Here is a 21,103-nt window from a genome sequence, read left to right as displayed (position 1 = left end):
TGCAACTCCTCCTACATTTCTCAACGGATTTTGACCAAACTTTCACAGAAGCTTTGTCATCAAGTGCCCTGACACATATCGCCAGGGTTTTGCAATTGGTGTATATTTGACCTAATTATGGCCCTTTGTTTTTTATCCTTATACAGAATATATAGTGAACAATTTCTTCTGTGCGCAACTCCTCCTACATTTCTCAACGGATTTTGACCAAACTTTCTCAGAAGCTTTGTCATCAAGTGCCCTGACGCATATTGCCAGGGTTTTTGCAATTGGTATATATTTGACCTAATTATGGCCCTTTGTTTTTTTTTTCCTTATATAGAATATATAGTGAACAATTTCTTCTGTGCGCAACTCCTCCTACATTTCTCAACGGATTTTGACCAAACTTTCTTAGAAGCTTTGTTTATCAAGTGCCTGGCACATATTGTCGGGGTTTTGTGATTGGATAATATTTGACCGAATTATGGCCCTTTGTATATTTTTTCCTTATACAGAATATATAGTGAACAATTTCTTCTGTGCGCAACTCCTCCTACATTTCTCAACGGATTTTGACCAAACTTTCTTAGAAGCTTTGTTATCAAGTGCCTGGCACATATTGTCGGGGTTTTGTGATTGGATAATATTTGACCGAATTATGGCCCTTTGTATATTTTTTCCTTATACAGAATATATAGTGAACAATTTCTACAGTGCGCAACTTCAAAAATTAAGCAAAAATAAAGTACTGTTTACCTTTCTAAAACATTTGGGGGAAAAAGGCGAATAGACAAAATAAAATTTCTCAATCATTTTTGTTTGAGGAATATTAAAAAAGCCATAATTCCTCCTAAAAATTCAATTAAAAACAAATGCCCCTTCATGACAAAGCTTCTGTGAAATATTTTGCTGAAAACCTGGTTGCATCGCATTGCGATGTTCCTTGTTATGTTCTTTTTTACATTTGTAGATCTGACCACGATTAATAAAGTGGATGTAATATGGTAGCAAAGATTAGCTGTAAATTTATCTGATTCTCTTAAGAAAGGCAAGTTTATGTAAGCAAAATTAAAAAAAAAAATATTGAACATGTTTTTACAACAAATTTTGTTGTGTATCAACATACACACCAAAATCATTTCATTTGAAAATGCATATAAATAAATTTGACCCACAAATGTTCATGACCATGTTTATTTTGTTGACACCAAGTCCGTCTGCTTGCCTAGCTCATTAGAGAGAAAAATATTCTAACATTATCTTAGCAAATGGATTATTTCCAGAAATTTATTTCTGGCAATAGGTTATCAACAAGCGCTCATCCTGTATAACTATGTACTAAATTCTGATTATTAATGGTTAAAAAATAATGAACACCGAAGATTGTGAAAAATATCATTCCTGAAATGATTGATTTTTAGCTCACCTGTCACAAAGTGACAGGGTGAGCTTTTGTGATCACTTTTCGTCCGGCGTCTGTCCGTCCGTAAACTTTTACTTTAAATGACATCTCCTCATAAACCACTTGGCCAATTTCATCCAAACTTCACAGGAATGTTCCTTTGGTGGTCACCTTTAAAAATTGTTCAAAGAATTTAATTCCATGCAGAACTCTGGTTGCCATGGCAACCGAAAGAAAAAACTTTAAATATCTTCTTATAAAAAACCCAAAGAGCTACAGCTTAGATATTTGGCATGAAATATCTTCTAGTGAGTGTCTACCAAGTTTGTTCAAATAAAAGCCCTGGGGTCAAAATTGGCCCCGCCCCAGGGGGTCATTGATTTTCCCTATATGTATATAGTAAAAACTTTGAAAATCTTCTTTGAAAGAACTCAAATAGCTAGAGCTTAGATATTAAGCATGAAACATGTTCTATTGGGTGTCTACCAAGTTTGTTCAAATAAAAGCCCTGGGGTCAAAATTGGCCCCGCCCTAGGGGGTCATTGATTTTCCCTATATGCATAATTATAGTAAACTTAAAAAAATTTCTTTTAAAAAACCCAAAGAGCTAGAGCTAAGATATTTAGCATGAAACATGTTCTAATGGGTGTCTACCAAGTTTGTTCAAATAAAAGCCCTAGGGTCAAAATTGGCCCCGCCCCAGGGGGTCATTGATTTTCCCTATATGCATATAGTAAAAACTTAAAAATTCTTATGTTAAAGAACCCAAAGAGCTAGAGCTAAGATTTTTAGCATGAAACATCTTCTTATGAGTGTCTTCCAAGTTTGTTCAAAGAAAAAGCCCTAGGGTCAAAATTGGCCCGCCCCAGGGGGTCATTGATTTTCACTATATGCATATAGTAAAAACTTAAAAAATCTTCTTTTTAAGAACTCAACGAGCTAGAGCTAAGATATTTAGCATGAAACATGTTCAAATGGGTGTCTACCAAGTTTGTTCAAATAAAAGCCCTGGGGTCAAAATTGGCCCCGCCCTATGGGGTCCTTATATGTGTATAGCAAAAACTTAAAATATCTTCTTTGAAAAAACCCAAATAGCTCGAGTTTAGATATTAAGCATGAAAGAGCTTCTAGTAAGTGTCTACAAAGTTTGTTCAGTTAAAAGCCCTGGGGTCAAAATTGGCCCTGCCCCGGGGGTCATTGATTTTCCTTATATGTGTATAGCAAAAACTTAAAAATCTTCCTTGAAAAAACCCAAATAGCTAGAGTTTAGATATTAAGCATGAAACATCTTCTAGCAAGTGTCTACAAAGTTTGTTCAAATTAAAGCCCTGGGGTCAAAACTGGCCCCGCCCCTGGGTGTCATTGTTTTTAAACTATATGTGTAAAGTAAACTTAAAAAAATCTTCTTTTAAAAAACCCAATGAGCTAGAGCTTAGATGTTTATTCTTCTTATGGGTGTCTACCAAGTTTGTTCAAATAAAAGCCCTTGGGTTAAAATTTGCCCTGTTGGGGGGGGGGGAATAATTATTTTTCATTATATGTGTGTAGTTAAAACTTAACATCATGAAACATCTTCTAATGGGTGTCTTCCAAGTTTGTTAAAATAAAAGCCCTGGGGTTTAAACTGGCCCCACTCCAGGGGGCCTATATACAGGTGAGCGACCTCAGGGCCATCATGGCCCTCTTGTTTACAATATAATGGCCGATGTTAAAGAGTTTGGGCAAGTATGCATTACAGTATGACTACCTTTATTAAAGGCGGAGTTAAATCCAGAAAGATAAAAACTTGGCACCCAGTGAGTACTGGATGAGTTCCAGGAATTGTACTTTAATGGAGCCGCGTCATGACAAAACCAACATAATGGGTTTGCGACCAGCATGGATCCAGACCAGCCTGCCCATCCGCGCAGTCTGATCAGGATCCATGCTGTTCGCTTACCAACCCTATTATAAGTAGAGAAACTGATAGCGAACAGCATGGATCCTGATCAGACTGCGCCGATAAATGTGTAAATGTGTAATGTATATATTGTTATGTATATGCTATGTATATGCTGAGGCCCGCATGGAAGATCGGGAAACCGAATGTGTTAGCCTCATTAAATAAAGTCGTTACTTACTTACTTACTTACTATTATCAATTCAATACTGTGTGTATTTATATATTATCTATTGCTTGGTTTCAAATTTAAGTGTATCAGTTGGTCATAATTTATTATTTTAGGCTATTGGACCTCAGTGGAGTTACAAAGTACATTGCTTATTCGCACCAATTGAGCCGCATCATGACAAAACCAACAGAGTGCGTTTGCGACCAGCATGGATCCAGACCAGCCTGCACATAATCAATTTTTTATGCCATTTTTGGCGGATTTGAGTGAAAAGCATTGCAACGGTTTTCAATTTTTGGGCCAATTTGCACAATAAAACTGATTATTTCTGGAAAATGTAGTGACACATCTAGTTACGGTGTACAAAAATCTTGAAAAAATATTTTTGGGCCCTTCACGTCAAAAAACCTCAGTTTACAAATGAAAATGTTACCAGTAAAGATGGCTCTAGATTCATTTCAAGGACGGCTAGATTATCTTTGACAATTTTGCCGTCATATTTAAATCATCTTTTCTGTGAGTGAATTTAATATCAAGGCTAAAATTTGTAGTGTAAAAATAATCTTTGTGTTCATGTCATCTTTTTCATGAATATCTTGGAATCAGAATCAATTATGAAAAATGATATTCTTATAAATGGTATTGAAAATAATATATGTCAGCATTTGCCTTACTCTGAATTGATATTTAAAGCTACCTGCCTCCAAATGAGTCGGTATTTTTCATTAAAATCAAGCTTTCAGTACAATTTTTAGAAAAGTAAAAGCATCAAGATTCAGGTAATAATTTACATGTGTGCAATTAACAACTGATTTCATTGTAATTATCACCATATTTCATTGCAGCATTAAGAGTTATTTTTGCATATTTTGACCTTTTTTTTTGGTAATTTACATGAATTGTAAGTGTCTGAACTCTTTGTCCACTTAACCCTTTCCCCCATGAGCATATTGTGAAAAATGGCCGTTTTCATTGAAAAGCCTCTTGTTACAAGTTCAAACTGCTATGAAACAATGAAAAATTCTTCAATACTAATCAAACTTGGCACAAATGTTGACTGGACCATTGCCTTTGTAACGACATGCTCAGTCTTAAATTTGCTGTTACCATGGCAATGAGGGGAGGTCTCAAAATTGCCCAAAATCACTATTTTGCTTTGATTTTTCCATCAAAATTTATTTCAAAGTGCTGCAACTTCTCAATGGATAGAAAGAGAGTCAAAGGCTTTTCAGCATTGGTTACACGTTACCTTTTGATCGACCTGGGGTCATTTTTTAGCCTCTCACAAGTCCAAAATTTTCTTGGTGATGAGGGGGACTACCGCCCCCGTTCAAACCCCCCAAACGGCACATCCCCCTTCTGGCAACCCCCTGAAGAATCTTTTGAATGGGGGGGTGGCGCAGAAAAAGTGCTCACTTTTTTTAGCAACATTTCTCAAACGAAAACATGTGTTTGGGGCTCAAATAGGACATTTTTTCACTATTTGAGGCCTATAAGAAGGAGTGGGGGGGGGGGGGTCGAAAGTGCGTTGTTTCGCGTATATATGACGTAAAGGGTTAATAATGTTTACTTTGAAATACATTTTCATGGAAATTGGCATAAATCTGGAGGCAAGCTGCTTTAAGGATAGACACAGTATTTTACAGGGGTTTAGGCTTGCAAAAAACATTTTTAAAGATATAAGTAAAATATTAAGCAGGGGTCTGTTTTAGAGCCTAAAAGTAAAATATTTATAATTATTTCTTTTTCATGTATATTCTATTAAAAGGAACTCGGAAGTGGGACAGCAAATTGCGTCTCATATTTCCTATCCTGTAACGGCTTTTAAAAATGTTTCTCACAATTATCTTAATATCATTTCATATTATCCGAGGTAGCCCTTTTTAAGAAATAATTTCTTTTTAAATTTTAGACACTATTTAAAAAGAGTAAAAATTTTGATGTTTTCCTTTTCTATATTTTTTTTTCCCTTTTTTTTAAACGCGATTTATAATAGGGGAAAACATTTTAAAAATTTCAATTGGATGATAAAAATTTTTTTCAAATGGGGCTAACAAAAATTTAACCCTGTAAAAGTTAAAGTATCACCCCCCAATACCCTTTCCCGTTCCTAAGTATTTTTGAAATTTTAAAAATTAAACCAAAAAATCTATTTAGACACTACCCTACAAAGAAAAAACCCTTTGTTCCCCTTTACTATAGATTTTTTCCCCCAAAATTACCCAAAAAACCTTTGGAAATTCTTAAGACAATTATCAAAAAAATTTTGTTGATCACTTTAAATGGAAGGGAAAAAAGGGTTTTTTTGAAAAAACCCATTTCCCCCCACACTTTTTTGAATTTGGGGCTTTAAATTTTTTTAATATTTTTGTGTCATGTTTTGAGAGCAAAAAATTTTATTTCAAAATTCCTATACAAATTTTTAAGTAAAAATGTGTTAAAATTTAATTCTCCCAAAGACATTTTTTCTTATGAATTAAAAAAAAAATTTTTTATTTTACAGGACTGAGCTTTTTGGACAAGTTGTTAATATTTTAAAAGAGGATCTCCTGTGAATTTATTGTTACATTAAACATTTTATTCTTTGGCCCGGATTTTCGGTTGTGTGGGTGCGGGGGAGGGTAGAAGGGGCATGTTTAATAGTTCAAAATTGAAAAAAGATATAATAGAACCAATTAAGACATTGTTTATGACTGGTGAAGACCATCAACTTGGGCAGTTTTAATAAAAGATTAATTAAACATTCATTATTTTATCAGGTTCTTGTTATAAGATCATCCTCTGCCAAATTATATTCTACCACAGGGCAGCAGTAACATAAGGAAAATGGGGCCAATACAAAAATTGAAACATTTTGATAAAGGTTGAGAAAATGGGCTAAGTGTAAAAAGTTTGAAATGTCAAGTGTTTTTAACACATTTTTAAAAATTTATCATTTCTATAATTTCGTATTTGTAATTTTAAGTTTATTTGATACATAAATATTAATGTTAGTTCCTTTTGGTTAAACCAGAGGTGACTAGGTTTACCTTCTGTATGTCCGTCCGTCCACCAAACTGGATCCCTGGGTGATGCAAAAAGTACTGAAAATACTTTAATGAAGCTTGAAATATGGGTAAATGGCAGTCTGGAAATTATGAACATCTTCTTTTCTTCCTATGTTGAAAAATTTAGCTGCTATGGCAACAAATAGACTTAAAATATGGCAAATATAACAAAATTTGGTATTACTCAAAAGTACTGAAAACATTTATATGACACTTAAAATATGAAAAAATGGCATCATGACCTTACGGAGATTTTGCATGTCATGGTTCACAACTCTAGCACCAAATTTATTAGATTTATCCCCCTTGAACTTACAACTTTCATAAAAAAAAAACGTTCTTTATCAACTTCTTTATTTCTTAGCATATCTACGTTAAACTTTAAATATATGTTTCTTATCATCACCCACTTCATATTTGACATTAGGTCCATTATTCTAGCACCTTTATAATGTCAGAGTTATCATCCTTAAATTTTCATTTTGAACTTATTTGAAAATTGTTTGATTTTTTTTTAAAATTTTCTTCTTTGTTACTATTAATGGTATATTGTATTTTCAATTGCAATGTCGTGTTGTATTTTGGCACAGAGTACTATGTTACAAGTAATAAACTTAACTTTTATATATTTGAAAATTGTTATATTTTTTCATTTTTCTTCTTTGATTCTATAAATGGTTTCTACTTGATAATTGCTGTTTGTCACCCACTTGCAATCATGTATGACGATGTTCATAAGTCTAGCATCTTTATTTCAATAGTTGAGCCACGTCACGACAAAACATACATAATGCGTTTGCGACCAGCAAGGATCCAGACCAGCCTGCGCAGTCTGATCAGGATCCATGCTCTGTTCGCTTACAAACCCTATAACAAGTAGAGAAACTGATGGCGAACAGCATGGATCCTGCTCAGACTGTGCAGATGTGCAGGCTGGTCAGGATCCATGCTGGTCGCAAACGCATTATGTTGGTTTTGTTGTGGCGCGGCTCAGTTATTTCCTCTTTGGTGTAAGAATTTTGCTTTTTTTATAAGTGTTAACAACCAGGGATATTAAAAAATTTGCCTTAAGTCTATTTGTCTGTCTGTCTGGCCATCCCAAAAAACTATCTTCGATTATATTAAAGAACTTGTAACTTTTCAAACAAATTTAATTAAAATAGAAAAATGTTAACACATAAGCACATAGGCCTTGACCGTTCAAATGTTGCTGGGGTGCTAACCAGTAGAGGACTTTGGTATTGCTTGCAATAATATGATAATTGCTCATTATTTAACATATTTATTTCTGTGTTTCTGAGAAATGTTTCATCAAAATTATAAAAAATATTGAATGGGCATGTAATAAGATTTATAATATCACATTCTTAACAGAAAAATGAAACATTTTGTTGATAATTAATCATTTAAAATCAACCAATTTATCATTTAAAATCAACCAAAATCAAAAACTTCACACTAAGCACAACAGCTGATATTGAATACACTTATTTCCTGTATTTAAATTATGTGTATTATATATGTTCTTTCAAATGATGTTATGCTGCAGAAAAAAATAGTTTTTATATAAAGATGAAGAGGACATTAAATATATATTAATTGTAAGTAAATTACAACCTCTGTATAGCAACCACCCTTTAGGAGACAATTTGGTTACTGCCAGAAGATATTGTTAGAGGTATGATTTACTGTAAAGTTTTACTTTTGGAAAGAAATTATACAGGCTGCTTTTCATGGAGAGTCTTAAATCGGTCCTAAGATAAAAATTGAGACAATTTTGCGTTTCAAAGAAAGTCTTCAAAAAGGTCCTAACTTTTGACTCCTATATTAATGACCAAAAACAGTCCTAAGTCTAGGAGTGTTTTAAAGGTATCTTAAGATTGCCCTATGTCAAGACCACTCCAAAATAAAACATGGCAGCGTTCATGGTAGTGTTTCAAAGATGGAGGCCTCTGCGCCGGGGAACAGGTCACAGGCGCTTGACGTCTCTACTGACGAGGAGTTGATAAGTCAATACTGTACAAATTTCCAAGGGAATCAATTATGCAAATCTCCGATTAAGTGAAAGGGGATATTGAGAATTATTTAATTTTACCCATGAAATATGGTGCTATATCAGTCAAATATATTTCATATTTTTTTAAAAATAAATATGAAATATAAATAAGAAAGTGGGCGGAGTCAATTAACTCATATTTATTTTAAGGGACTTCTTTCGCCATTTTGTTTGAAAAAATGATAAATAAAAAACAACTTTTTGTTGATTTTTTTTTTGAAAACTATCTAGAATGATAGAAAAAGGTCTAACTAAGGAAATAAATGGGAACACCAATATCTTTAACTCAATTGATTTTTTTACATAACGGTACTGAAAATAATTTTTCGAGATAATTACTCAATTTCATGTAGTTCTATACCAACAACTTATGTGAAAACTTTTAGATCATAAGCTTGATTCAATTTTCCAGAAAAGCTATTCTATTTGTGAAAAATTACCCGAAATCGGACAAAAAATAGCAAAAACATGATGAGTATATTATTTATTATATGCCCGAAAGAATTTATTTCGGGCATATTATGTTATACCTCCTGGCGTCCGTCCGTCCGTCCGTCCGTTAGCAATTTGGTTTCCGGAGCATAATTTAAGTTCCATTTGGCCCACAGTCTTCAAACTTCATATGATGATTGCCCATATTGGGTAGAAGACCCCTATTGATTTTGGGATCACCAGGTCAAAGGTCAAGGTCACTATTACCTTAAAACTGAAAATGGTTTCCGAAGCATAACTTAAGTTCCATTTGACCCACAGTCTTCAAACTTCATAGGATGATTGTCCATATTGGGTAGAAGACCCCTATTGATTTTGGGGTCACACGGTCAAAGGTCAAGGTCACTATTGCCCTAACCCGGAGCTTATTTAAGTTCTATTTGGTCCACAGTATTCAAACTTCATATGATGATTGTCAATGTTGTGTACTGAAAATAATTTTTCGAGATTATTACTCAATTTCATGTAGTTCTATACCAACAACTTATGTGAAAACTTTTAGATCATAAGCTTGATTCAATTTTCCGAAATAAGTTTTGGAGGTTTGGGCCCTTCACCTGCTGGAACTAAAAGTGGTTAGTCATCATTATAGAGGCAGGTCCCATGTTCACTAAGATTTAAGGATCAAGATCAGGATAAAATTAAAAAAAATTTTCTAAAAATTTTTTCTTTTGTTTTTTTCCTTTTGAAAAAATTTTTTAAAAAATAAATTTTGATAAAATTTGGGGGATTTTTGGATGGGGCCTTTTAGGTTAAAAAAATTTTTGAGAATGAATTTATTGTTATTTAACAAGATGAAGGCATTTAACAGTTGATCCAAAAATTGTTCCTGATCCTAAAATTGATCCTTAATATTTTGATCCGATGATATTTTTTGTATTTGTTATTTGTCATATCAAACCGGCTTGTGAAAATCGGCAATATTTTACGATCAATTTAAGTTTTATTAAATAACGAAGAGGAATTGGGGATCATTTGTTCCTTGATCATGATCTTGTGTTAGTGAACACGGGGCCAGGAGGCCAGCCGGATAATCCATGCAATCTGATCAGGATCTTTTACTATTTGACCATGATTGAAATCCCTTAAACATTAAAGGAATGGACTGCTTCAAATACAAAACAGTGCAAGGTCAAAGATTGGTTATTAAATATATTAGCATACCATTTTACAGCCGCGTCACGACAAAACCAACATAGTGCGTCTGAATGTGAGTTTCAAAAAAGTACCAAAATGTAAAAAAAGTATTTTAACAATCACTATGACAAAAGGCACCAGCAGCAAAGGAAGTTTCAGGTAATTGTGCCAATTAGTAACTTTCACACCAAAAATAAAGTTTATGAGAAAGAAAATAGAAGCATTTGCGGGACATAATGGGCCTTTAATAAATGTACATACCAGTTTGCATTGCAATTGAATTCAATGATTAACACTGCAAACTATAGCATACATGTACAGTTTTTACCTTTTATCAGAGAACTTTCGAGTTAATTGTTGAGTAAGTAAAAGAAACAACGTTTTAAAAAGCAAAAAAGAACGACATAACTCAGAGACGTTTAGTTTTCCAGTTTTAGCGTCTATCTTAGTCGTTGACCTACTTTCCGTAGACTTGATCAGAAGCTACCTTTAAAAGTACTCCACTGAGGGTTTCTTCTTAGATTGATATTTCATTATTATTTTGATGAAGATATGGAGAAATTGCTTGTGATCATTCGCTCGCACCGTTTTTTCAGATACGTTATTTTAATCGTGAAAAATGACTCAAATCGGACCAAGAATACCATAAAATACATTTTTAAAATTCCATTCTGAGTATTTTATTTGTCTATTTAGGTTCAAAATTGATTTAATTAAGACATTCAAATTTTATGTATTTATTAGGAGTTCCTTTAAAACAGGTGTGCGTGTGATCCACCCTTTTAGGAACTGAGAGTACAAGATCCCGACATATCACCATTCATGTGTTACAATATGCTAACATTTCACTGAATGATACTAAATAATTATGTACTATAAAAAAGGTGTTGCTGCCACAATAAATGTTCACATCTTTCGAACTGGCTTGATTACTGATAAGTCGACAGGCAAAAGCATTCATTCCAGTTTTTCACAGACGAATTTTGTATGATAGTTTAGCCAAATAATGCTGGTTCCCTTTTTCAAAATGCCAACCTGACTCGGATCTTTTTTAAAAATGTACATCAGTGGGCATATTTAAATTAAAAAATGGTTGTAAGACATATTTTCAATCATAATTGTACCGATTCAGACTTTATCGTCCTTTGGATGTTAAATATATATATACATTCGTTTTATCTAAGATTACACTCTCTGTTCCTGTTTACATCTGAACTCACGTGGTAGCCATATTTAGCTCCGAAGGTTATTATAGAAAATAGCCGAGGTGACGTACTAATTGAGTACTGTTACTATAAGAGAAGTATCATGCCACGGCAACTACTGAGGTTTTTTTTTTTGAAAAGCATGTAACGTGCTTATCACCCGAGTTTAAAAATTGTTTGCCCTAAAAGTAACAAAATATAAGTATTACCTTGACGTTCATACAAAATACTGAATAATTGTTTACTTTATTAATTGTCAAAACTAAAACAACATAAGTCAAAGATGGCTCAGCCAATTGGCTAACTAGTAACTTTTTGGAAACTGAATCACAGCAGCCTAACGTACACCTTTAGCACATTTGTGTGCGATTTTCGGTTCTGTATTTGTGATCGCATATTTCAATGTGCGATTTCCGGTTCTGTATTTGTGATCGCATATTTCAATGTGCGATACCCGGTTCTGTATTTGTGATCGCATATTTCAATGTGCGATTTACGGTTCTGTATTTGTGATCGCATATTTCAATGTGCGATACCCGGTTCTGTATTTGTGATCGCATATTTCAATGTGCGATTTACGGTTCTGTATTTGTGATCGCAAATTTCAATGTGCGATTTCCGGTTCTGTTATTATGATCGCAAATTGCTATGTGCGATTTCCGATTCTATAATTTTGTTCGCATATTCGGGGGTATCAAAGCGGTTGGTTTTGTTTTATGTTGATTTCTAAAATTTCTGCTAAATTGATTTTTTTCCAAAACCCAAAAATCGTTTTTTTTTTATTAAAATGGCATCTTTTTTTAGCGTTGTGTGTTTCAATAGAATGACATTAAGAGATTAGATTTTCCATTTAATAAAATTTAGATTTATTATAAATTGGTTTTTAAACATATTCAATTTATACTCGGTTGCGAAAAAAAGTTTTTTTCAAACTTATATTAAATTTTCAAGTTTCCGCTTTTCCTGGAATCAAACCAGTACTGGTGTCATATTTAAAGAAAAACATGCTTTCGAAGCCAATGATGCACGGGTTGAGAGGCAGACACCTTAAATCACCAAGGGCCCATCGCTTCTTTCTACAATGATAATGGCCTCGGGTATAGTATCAGTGGTCGCTTTCTTATTTGTTTCTGATGCCCCCTGCAAAGTTGATGCGCCATAGTTGACTTCGGGGTGTGCATTTCCGGTCATATCTTAAGTAAGATGGATGCACATGTTTAAAATGCAATTAATTTTAGAAAAAATCATTATATATTTTTATATATGTGTAGAAAATCCTTTGTTTTTATGAATATTGACTTGTGTTACTCTACTTTATTTCGCTGAAAATACAACACACTCGATATTGTAATTAAAGCTGCATGCCTCCAGATGAGCAAATATTTCAATGAAATCAACCTTAAGGAAAATGTACTAAGATTTTAAGAAAAGTAAAATTATTCCCAATTGAAGAAATAATTTACAGGTAATATGCCATTAATGACTTCTTTTTTTTGCAGTACCTTTTACAATATATCTACCGCGTTACTAACGCAGTAAGGGCTATATTTGCATATTTTGACAATTTTCGTAGATCTTAAGTGCTGTTTGTAATGATTTTGTGTGAATTACTTTCTTTGTTCACTTGTCAATTTTTTTACTTCTTAACACATTTTTAAAAAAAAAAATCATAAAAATTACCATGAATCTGAAGGCATGCTGCTTTAAGAAGATAAAACATAAGAAATCAGCATATTAACTTGTGCGCCACCATTATTCAGAGAATCATTCTTTCAATCATTTGGCAATAGCATATGAAAATGTAATGAACGAGTAGGTGTAGTAATATCAGCTGTTATCGGTATTATACTACAGTAGGCATACATTTCATTAATATATTTCGCAAAAATAATTAATTTAATGTTATATATATATTTTACAAAAATGATAGATAAATATGGTATTTCGTAAAGAATTACAGAGCAATCACTCGAGTAAGCTGGTTTATTTTTCCAACATTTTACGCGTGTAATTAACATGCATTTTATAAGTGTATGGATGAATAATTAGCTAATCACATAAAGAGGAAGTAATCATCTTTTGATGCAATAATATTTTTAAGATCTAAAATGAGATTATATAAAAAGAAAAAATCAATGTATATTGAAAAAATTGAAAATTTTCGTTTCTCTTTAACAGTTAATTAGCGGTCAATGTCAGGAATGTTTAGCCATAATCTTTATGACATAGATTTCTGGTATTTTTCTCTCTTTCTCTCAGGTTCCAGCTCTACAATAACCTACAAAAATAATAATAACAAGGCAGTGATATATTCAACATGTATATATGAGCCGCGCCATGACAAAACCAACATAATGGGTTTGCGAACGCCATGGATCCAGACCAGCCTGCGCATCCGCGCAGTCTGATCAGGATCCATGCTGTTCGCTATCAGTTTCTCTACTTGTTATAGGGTTTGTAAGCGAACAGCATGGATCCTGATCAGACTGCGCGGATGCGCAGGCTGGTCTGGGTCCATGGTGGTCGCAAACCCATTATGTTTGGTTTTGTCATGGCGCGGCTCATATAACAATTTACATTATTTTGAAGATTTTTCTATGCCGTGATCCTCATCATAATCAACTCAATTTCTGATATACCCCCAACACGCTCCTGATATACCCCCAACACGCTCCTGATATACCCCCAACACGCTCTTGTTATACCCCCAACACGCTCTTGTTTAAAGTACATGGACTCATTTGTACAGGTTCTATAATCCGGAACTCTTTTTTTATATGTTTTTGTTATATTTGTAAATTATTACTAAAATGAATATTTATAGAGGATATTCAAGTTTTTCCTCTTAATACGGGATCTATTATCATAGAGTGGTATGAAAATAAATTTTGCATGAGTGGCGGTAGCCACGAGATGAAATATGATAACTTTCATACCATGAGATAAAAAATAAATCCCGTATTTTATCGAAAAAGAAAACATGAATTTTCTGTCTCTTTTTCAAAAGACTTTAATTTTGTGCAATGGCTGAATTTAAAGACAAGTAGTCCGGCAAGAAACCAGTGAAAATACGGAAAATATGTTTCACCGCAGTGAAAGATAAATTTTTTAACTGTTACAGCAAAATACGGAGCATTAAAAACTACGCATTTTACTTCATCAATTTACTTCACACTGCATCGTTCAACATGTATAAGCAGTAGCATTATATACTAGACATGTGACAATCATGTACTTACGACAAAACTTTATTCTTTTTATGCATATCAATGTTGAATGCATAAAAATCAGTTGCACATCAAAATAAACACAAAACTGACATAAACCGAAATTAATTTCATGCTGTGCTTGATTCATAAATCCAGCCTTTCTAAAACAATTCTGGATACACGTCGGTGTTGCATCTTTCCATGCCGCATAAAACCATTGTATGGCTTTTAGAATGTTAATCTGTTTATCGATATGTTTGTCTAGACATGAAATAATATTGGTCAAGGACACGTTACCTGTAATGCCTTTTGAATGAAAGATAATCCCTTGATCACAGGGCTGTAACTTAGATGTAGTGTTAGGTGGGAAAAAACAACAGTTTTACAGCTTTTAATCCCTCGATTTTCGGATGGGCCGGGCAATTATCAACAAACAATAGAATAGATCTTTTCTCACGTGTCATACGTTTGTCAAGTTTTTTCACCCAACTGATAAATATTTCTGAGTTCATCCAAGCACGACGATTAGCTTCGTAATCTACCGGCAAACTTTTAACATTTTTAAAACATCTAGGATTTTTGAATGTTCACTGTTTTAGCTACATGTACATGTATAACTTATTTACAACGAAAATTGTTATTGAAAGGAAACAATAAAAGGACAAAACCATGCTTTTATTTTTTGAGATGAATTCACCTGTATTGAGAACAAAACGGTAGTTACGTACGCACAGAACATGTTCCGCGTCATTGTATTTAATCGAGCAGATATTTATGCATTAAAACAAGCGGACCGAGACCGCTCTTCCACAACAAACTTGTGCAGCAAATTATCGTTTTAAGAGGTTATACATGTGCGTTGGGGTTGAAAATCCACATCGATATATCCGAAATATCGATACATGCGATATCGATATATGCGAGGATGCTTCCGTTAGGTTATAATGGAAGTTGGCAGGGACCAAGACAAACGTATCGATATAACCGATATATCATTACAAGCGATATCGATACAGTTGGAGTTTACTGTATATAATAAATGGGCTTATAATTATGTACTACTAGTATAATCTGGAACGTTTCTGATAAGCTTTACACTTTCAACACTCAATCAGTGGGTATATTAAAGTTCAAAGTGTCTGATACTGATGATTCAATTAATAAAGCATTCCAATAAAAATTGGGCTAACCCATTCGTCAAGTTTTACTTTTATCTTTTTTCAATTGCCGATATCAATCTGTCTGAAAAGTAAAAAGGTTTCCTGATAATAAAATAAAGAAGAATAAGGCAGAGATATTATAATAGATCTAGGCTATAGCCTAACGACAAAAGTGTCGAGACCCAGTTTAAGTCGCCCTGAGGTCATATAACAATAACATGTAACTCTAGATATTGCATTATTTTGCAAAATATTGTAAGAATTCTGAAGTGTATCTCAAAATACCGGATTTTGGAGGCCATCTTGGTGGCCATTTTGAATTTTGGCCGCCATTTTGATTTTTAGGCTGGTGTCTCGATCCAAAACAGCTAGACAGACATCAAATTAGGGTTATTCCTAGTGGTTTGCTTGTAGAATTAACAGAAGTCAACGACATATGTACATGTAATTTGACTCAACTTGTTAGTGTCCATCCGAGGGTAAAGTACAAAAATCGTTCAGATAATTCTGCAAGCAAACCACTTTGTATGTTAAAAGTCAGATATCTTGCCCATCATATTTCATCGAGACTCCGTGCTCAAAATCATTGTGGTTCCCAAAGTTCAAATTGGCCGCCAAGATGGCGGCTGAATTGTATTAAATATTCACATACTCGTATATCTATGTTAAAACTACCAAATAGGATATTCTAATCATTTTTGTTAAATATAAATATTGTTGATAGACTGTTTTTCTTCAAACGAGAAATGTTGTTTTTTTTCTAAGTCGGTAAATAATGCTGATTATTGAAAATGTTATTCAAATTAACTCTTATGCATTAACCTTGTTTAGTAAAATTCATTTGTAATTCTGCCCATCGTTCATTTGTAAACCTTGTGGCCGAGGGGTGCCTTTAATGGCTGAGGCTCACAATTTATCCCTGCGTGACCGTATAGAGGCGACTAAATGGGGTCTATATGCAACTTTAAGCTCTGTAACACCGCACTTTGGGGTCAAACACTCTTTAGGTATAGAGGGGATTGTGGGGTATCGATCCCCCGAGGGTTAAAAAATAACATTGAATAGTATACAGTGATTCTTAGTTTGGTTCGTGTTACAGTAAGACGGTAATATTAGTTAAGTAAAAAAACAATTAAAGGCCCATTATGTCTCAGGAATGCTATCATTTTTATTTCACAAAATGTTTTTATTTTTGATATCTTGTTACAGTTTTGAAAGAAAAACTTGATTTGCCACATAGATGAACTTTTTTTTACTTTTCTTGCTCTGTTGGCAAGGAGTATGATCATAGTGAATGAGTATTTTGTATGGAATTTAAAAAATACTACTTTGTTTATATTTTGCTACCAGCTTAACTTTCTTCAGTTGTTAAACATCTAATATGCTCTAAATGTATTATTCAAACCATCATTAAACACATGTTTGACATTTTTAAAGATTTAAATGGATTTTTGACGCATGATGTGCCTGTTGAGATAATATAATAATATGTGTTAATTTTTTTTCTCAACAAATATATCTTCTACATATTTCGAAATGTTTATTTTCTATCTCTCATGTATAGGTCATGAGTATCAGTTGGATGTGAGATTTATCAACGAGGTACCTGACTTACGATCTATCTGACTTATTTCTCTGTTTAAGGTGAAGATTAAACATTTTTTCTCCGACAATTACATAGGGATATCCAAATATTTCTTATTCAATCTATATGGCCTTATTGTAGGCAAAAAAAATGCACGAGAAAGTTACTGAATACACAATCTATTGAATGATAGGTAGATTTCACATTCTATCGCAAAGGTGCAGAATTGGGAAGAATTTAACATTTCTGAATGTGATGACATTATAATGTCGCAACTTGTGGAGATTTTGTTGTTATTCCTGTTGATTCCTTATTGAAATGATTTAATGACATGATACCATACACAGCGCTTGGAGGCAAGACTGCTTTTCGAATTATACTCTTAGACAGAAATCATGGGCGATGGCTACTTATCAAAAATGGGCTCGCTGGAGAAACGGGCAGGTAACTTTCATTAAACGTTTTCCTTATATGTTAATGCTTAAACAACCCTATGGTTCAGGATATTTATTGGTTGTCCGGCTGAAGTTGAAAATATTTTATTTGACGTATAGATTCGTTTATTTATTTTATACATCCTGCATTGACTTTTGTACTTCATTCATGAACTGAAAAAAATATTACAAACGTCCCTCTGAAGTCTTAAAGCATAGAATTTCCTTAGCGTTGCAACCGCAGCCCAGTAACCGTTCGAAACTCCACCCCCTTGCCCATCAGTGGAATCCCCTATTTCCAAACCAGTAAATGAATGTACATCTACAATGTCTGCTATTAAGAGTGAGCCGGACATAATTCAGGATGCGATTATTGAAATCACAGTGCCTGAAAATATTTGCACAAAAGCCGTCGTGAAATTTAAATATATTAATAATATATAGATTTAAATAGATAGATAAACGCATTTCGTTTTTTTCTTACTTACAAATACAGTAACTATTCTTGTAAAATGATGAAATGTCGAAATAAAATGGTCAAAGGACTATTGCTGTTTGTTTTTTTTTAAAGAAGGGAATTACACTATTTACTTTACAATATACATAGAATTTTTCCCCTCATAAACCGTGCATATAACGGGTTTTTCCTTTCAGTTGAATACAAACATGATAGTTATATCAAACACTTTACTGTGATGTGTGGGATATATCAAACACTTTTAAGCCTCTCTGATTGGCCGAGAGAAAACAGCTGTGGTCTAATTATTAAATGAAAGCGTTCCTTTATCCACTATTTATAACAGTAAATGCTGTTCATATAATGTCATATATGACACGTCTAGAATTACTCGTGCTCTGAAAGTCGATTTGCACGAAATTCACGCGCTTTTACATGGCCGGTATAAAATACCATTTTATATACTATTCACAATGTAATTTTGTTTGTATGCAACATCATGTTTCTCGGTTTACAAAAATTGCACACTCAGTACATTCTACGGAAATCGTGTAATTGCGTAATTACTTGGTCTACCCTGGTTATTAACCGCATTTTGAAGACGGATTCATGCGTTTTTTTATGTAAAATGTCTGTAAAAATATAATCTTCTATGATTGAAATAGAATCTTCAATGATTTAAAGTGAAATGACATTGCCCTGTCATGTAACATTCTGTTAGGAGAACTAGCATGAATTCGCCTTTGGCATTGCGATGTCGCCGCACAGTAACACGACGATGTGAGTTAATTTTGGCGGGAATAGTTTTTACTTCTATTCAATGCAAAGTAATTTGTAGCAAATACAATCGATTCAATATATCACATATTTCTTTTGCTGTTGGCAAAGTTGAGATTTGTTTATTAGAATACTTTCCTCGCACGGCTCTAATCTGCCCAATTCAAATTATCAGATGAGTGAATTTCACTACCGTCAATTTGCGTGGTTAAGTCTATTATCATTTTTAGGGGGAGGGGGTGTCGAACGTTTAGAGGTACGATACTTTTTTAAGCGAGTTGTTTAGAGAAAAACAAAGCTGAAATTGATAAATAACTTATATTTCAAAAGTAATGAAAAGAAGAAAACTGCATACAAATAAGTGAAATTACCAATCACCAAATATCGTCTATAAATTTTTGTTTCGTTTTTACAGTCTGAAAAATACAATTCCTTCCACATGCAGAACTGCTATTGCTGACATTTGGGCATATTTAAGTATCCTACGAGCAATAACTGCCTAATAACTTGAAAAGCAATGACAGACACCAGCCCGAAGAATAAGTAAATAACCCAGGCAGCGTTCGTAAGTTTGTAAGGCAGCCTTTCAAAAAGTCCATGTGTTCCAATTTCCTAGTGTGTAAGAAGTTTCCTGTGTGTCAGTGTATGAGTTGTGTCCTTTTCAGTTCCCTGCGTATCAGTGTTTTAGTAGTGCCCTGCGTGTCAGTGTTTGAGAAGTATCCTGTTGGTATCAGTGTTTTAGTAGTGCCCTGTGTGTTTTAATAATGTCGTGCGTATCAGGGTATGAGTAGACTTGTGTTTCAGTGTTTGAGAAGTGTCCTGTTTATCAGTGTTTTAGCGCTGCATCTGCGTGTCAGTGGTGCTGTGTTTCAGTGTTGTAGTAATGTCAGTGTTTGAGTACCTTGTGTTAGTGTTTGAGAAGTGTTCTGTGTTTCACTGTTTGAGTAGTGTCCTGTGTTGCAGTGTTTGAGTAGTTTCCTGTGTGTCAGTAGTGTTCTGTGTGTCAATGTTGCAGTAGTGTCCTGTTTGTCAATAATTTCCTGTGTGTGTCAGTGTTGCAGTAGTGTCCTGTGTGTCAGTAATGTCCTGTGTGTCAGTGTTGCAGTAGTGTCCTGTGTGTCAATGTTGCAGTAGTGTCCTGTGTGTCAGTGTTGCAGTGTGTCCTGTGTGTCAGTAGTGTCTTGTGTGTCAGTAATGTCCTGTGTGTCAGTGTTGCAGTAGTGTCTTGTGTGTCAGTAATGTCCTGTGTGTCAGTGTTGCAGTAGTGCCCTATGTGTCAGTATTGTCCTGTGTGTCAGTTGCTGCAGTAGTGTCCTGTGTGTCAGTAGTGTCCTGTGTGTCAGTGTTGCAGTAGTGTTCTGTGTGTCAGTAATGTCCTGTGTGTCAGTAGTGTCCTGTGTGTCATTATTGTACTGTGTGTCAGTTGCTGCAGTAGTGTCCTGTGTGTCAGTAATGTCCTGTGTGTCAGTGTTGCAGTAGTGTACTGTGTGTCATTATTGTCCTGTGTGTGAGTTGTTGCAGTATTGTCCTGTGTGTCAGTATTGTCCTGTGTGTCAGTGTTGCAGTAGTGTCCTGTGTGTCAGTATGTGAGTTGTGTCTTTTGAGTTCGTGTTGTGTGTAAAGTGTCATGTGTGTAAACATTTGAGTAGTGTGTGAGTAGTTTTTATTAATTAATATACGAAAGATTGTTAGTATTTTAGTGAAGTAGAAAGATTGTTAGTATTTTAGTGGAGTAGCGGGGGATCGAACTCGCAACCCCTAGATTTGTAGTCAGACAGTGTTACCACTGCACTACAGCGCCCGCTCTGATTTATAACTATTTTGGAAGTCCCTTTATACAAACTTGAAATTGAGTAATGCAATTTAATTTTCACACCTAAATAGTAGTTAATATAGCTGTTAGCTCTAAAGTGTTTTACAATTGCTGACATTCGTTTCCTTGCTCGAGGGGTTATGATAAAGGACTTTACAAAAACGAGTAGTAAAAAGAAAATAAGTAAGACTGTTGACAGGCAATAAAGTAAATGCCAGAAAAAAACATGTTTTGTT

At 34.1% G+C, this 21,103-nt stretch overlaps 1 long non-coding RNA gene across 1 annotated transcript; it reads left to right on the top strand.

Annotated features, from left to right (window-relative positions):
* The first annotated feature begins 7 nt into the window (after positions 1–7).
* Positions 8–4,145, top strand: LOC132740325 (uncharacterized). Its single transcript, XR_009627140.1, has 2 exons — positions 8–1,040; positions 3,609–4,145. It is a non-coding gene; the product is annotated as an uncharacterized LOC132740325 (long non-coding RNA).
* The last annotated feature ends 16,958 nt before the right edge of the window (positions 4,146–21,103 follow it).

Source organism: Ruditapes philippinarum, unplaced genomic scaffold (genome assembly GCF_026571515.1).
Source record: "Ruditapes philippinarum isolate M1 unplaced genomic scaffold, ASM2657151v2 ctg11376_1_1_1_1, whole genome shotgun sequence".
Classification (NCBI taxonomy): Eukaryota; Metazoa; Mollusca; class Bivalvia; order Venerida; family Veneridae; genus Ruditapes; species Ruditapes philippinarum.
This window is presented reverse-complemented; position numbering and strand designations above follow the sequence as displayed.